Here is a 3,705-nt window from a genome sequence, read left to right as displayed (position 1 = left end):
TTAATATTAATTAATTAACTAACTAACTAACTATATTCAAAATGAAATTGATATATATTAAATATAGAAGAAGGGGGAAAAGAGAAAACCTACAATTTTGGAAGGGAAACAAAAACCCTTGTTTGTGGGGGAAAATAGGATGTCTGAGCTTATTTTGAAGCAAAGTGTAGAAAAATATGAAACAAACATGGGTTTTGGATGTTTGTGTCAATTCCCATCTTGAAAACCCCACCCGTGAGAGATTCTAGAAACTTTCACATTACATCTAATGAAAATGACTTTTGGGTTTAGGCCTATAGGAAAAGTTAAGAGAGTGAGAAGTTTTGTCGCACATGGATAGGTTTAGAATTGCCTAGAGGGTATGAATACCAAGGTATTCTGGATGAAAATCCAAAGTGAGTTGGTGGTGGAAGTATAACCATTTCACCACATACGTGGATGTTATTGCCATTTGTTCGAGTGAGTTCAGGTAACCGTGCTTGCGTGAAAAAGAATTAAATTTTTATTACTTATCCTTTTATTTATAAATTTTTTTTATTTTATTTATAAATTAAATTTTTATTACTTAATCGTCCGAACCATTTGGTATTCTGACCATTGGAATTTATGTCCATTGGAGATTTTGGATTTTTTCCGTTGAGTTTCTAACTGTTGGTTTTCGTCCGTTAACGAACCTTTCTTTTTCGTTCGTTGGTGTTCTCCTCTCACACACTATATAATTTTGTTCAGATCTATGAGGGAGGACACAGAACTGAATTTCATTCCTTCCTCTCCACTTGATTTCTATTGTTCTGAGCAATCTTCTTATCAGTTCTAGTCCCTTTTCTGGCAACTACACGCCTGAATTTGGAGGCTGTGTTAACCTTGGGGAGCAACCGACATAAGTGATTAGCACCGAGGTCGTGCCGTATTTGCTTTTAGGACAGTGGTTCTTCCACGGCGCAACAAAATTCGTGACATCTATTTCAACAATTTGAAAGTAAACATCATAGATGTCGATCAAGAATAGTAAGGTTTTCCCTTATCTGTCCAAGCTTGAACCACTTGATGGAACAAATTATCGCCGTTGGTCTCAGAAATTATTGACTTTCTTCGAGCAGTTGGAGATTGATTACATCCTCACGACAGAAGTGCCTATCGAAAAGGTGAGCACTGTCTCTAATCCAGAATCTTCCGTCCAACCCATTGATGTTTCTGATCAATCAAAACAGTCCGCAATTGATCCTGATAAGTATGAGAAGGACAAAAAAACAGTCTGCGACCATCTAATGAATCATATGACAGATTCAATGTTCAATTTGTTCGTGGTCCAAAAATCATCAAAGATAATTTAGAGTACATTGGAGTCATGGTATGGAGAAGATGATACTGGTCGCAAAAAGTACATTTGTGGTAAATGGCTACAATTTCAAATGATGGATGATAATCCGGTAGTGGAGCAGATACACGAGTATGAAAAATTGGTGGCAAACGTTCTGGCCGAGGGCATGAAAATGTGTAAGATTCTACAAGCTAATGTGTTACTTGAGAAATTTTTCCCATCCTGTAGCAACTACAAAAATCATCTGAAACACTAAAAGAAGGATATGACATTCCAGGAGCTGATCAGTCACGTGCACACCAAAGAAGTCAATAAGCTAAAAGAGATCATTTCTGAAAACATAAATTCAGTTAATGCTAATGTGGTTGAATATTCTGTTGTTAACAAAGACAAGTCCAAAAATCATAAGAAACAATCTGGAAAGAATAATTCTTCTCAGAAGAGTGGACATCGTAAAACTACTGGTGGAAAGAATGAGAAGAAAAAATTGATTTACTATGTCTACGGGAAACCAAGACACAAATCCTATCAATGCAGTCAAAGGAAAGGAAGGTCAAATCAACAACCCACACCACAAGCTAATCTTGCCGAACAAGATGACGTAATTGCTACTGTTGTGGAAGCAAACTTGGTAGGAAACAAAATTGACTGGATATTTGACATCGAAGCTTCGGGACATTTCTGTTCAAACCGAGAGGTCTTCCATGACTACGAGAACACTGCTGACAGAGAATGTATGTTCATAGGTAACTCGGCCACAACAGGTGTGCTCGAAAAAGGGAAGGTTCTTTTAAAGTTAACCTCTGGAAGAACTTTATCCTTAAATAATGTATTGTATGTACCTTTCTTATGTAGGAACTTAGTATCTAGGAGTCTATTAAATCGGGCTGGGCTTAAGATTGTCCTAGAAGCTGACAAGGTTTTCTTGACAAAAAATGGAGACTTTGTTGGTAAGAGATATCTTGTTGATGGTCTTTTTGTACTGAATACTGTCTCTGTTTCAAATATGATGAATGCAAGTACTTCTAATTCTGCTTATATAGTTGAGTCTCTTGATACGTGGCATGATAGACTAGGTCATGTGAATATTGCATCAATTAAGAAACTTAAGGATTTAAAATTGATTAATGCATCTAAAACACATGAAACTAGTAAATATCCTGTTTGTATAGAAACAAAATTTGTCAAGAAACCTTTTAAACCTAATGTTGGAATGTATCAACAACAACAGAAGCAACAAGGATCAATAAGCATTCTAATTCATTAATTGTAGCAGTAACTAAAGCATGCTCATACAGTAACAAGTGGGTTTCAGGCCATACCTTTGTAGAACTTCTTCAAATCTTGATTCTCAGCTGCAAACTTCTTCAAATCTTGTTGTAGACCACTTCAAGATCTTTCCCACTATTCTCTTGGAGTTTTAGATTGAGTTGTGAGACTCAAAATAAGCTTGAATGAAGGGAAATTAGAGAAGAGTTCACTGTTACCACCACTTGAAGAACAACTTCTTTAAATTGATTTTTCCAGCAAAACTCTACATTTGCATGCCTCAATTCCACTCCAATCTCCTCAATATATTGCAGGCTATAATGCAAAGAAGATGACTGCATGAGCTCATGCTTGGAGTTATTGAAGCCAAAGTTGATGGGTTTTGTGTGAGCAAGTTGAAGATGATAATGGAAAAAACCAACAATCCATTTTAGTGTTTTTCTTTTTCAATTTTTCCAAAATGATTTTCAAAAATCAATTTGAATTCTAAAATTGAAAATATTATTAATTTTACAAAATTAATTTCATAAATTAATTTTCTTAATAAAATTAATAAATAATTATTTAAACAATTTAAGAATTCTAATTGATTTAATATCAAACATTAAATTAATTTTACACAAATCCACCATCATATATTTAAATCATATTTAAATATTTATTCACCTATTCCATTTAAATATTAAAATTAAACGTGTAATTATATCTCATATAATTACTTATTCCCTTAATTCTAATTTGAATGTTTCAAATTAACTTAGCATTTACGAGCTAGTAGGGAGACCTTGCAGACCTACAGATCATGGGCTCCAACGACCCGAGATTAATCGACTAAACTCATTACATCAAATTAACCACCATTCGTTAACTAATGAGTCACTCCACTAAAGCCTTGAACTCCCCTCACTGTAGATATATTATGTCCACATGATTTAACCATAATTAGTACGTCACCCTTCATAGGTTGTTCGTAATAACGACTGGGTCAGATGTCTGTTTTACCCCCGAGATTACGTCTTATTCCTCAAGTTCCTACCGATCCTCTAATGAACAACTGGTTTATGATCCAGTCACTAAACCAAAACTCTCTCAGCCCAGTGAGAGGGTAAGACCCC

The sequence above is a fragment of the Benincasa hispida genome, chromosome 10, assembly GCF_027475165.1.
Source record: "Benincasa hispida cultivar pf3 chromosome 10, pf3_genome.v1.1, whole genome shotgun sequence".
Classification (NCBI taxonomy): domain Eukaryota; kingdom Viridiplantae; phylum Streptophyta; class Magnoliopsida; order Cucurbitales; family Cucurbitaceae; genus Benincasa; species Benincasa hispida.
The sequence above is the reverse complement of the archived record's forward strand: the minus strand, read 5'-3'. Positions refer to the sequence as shown.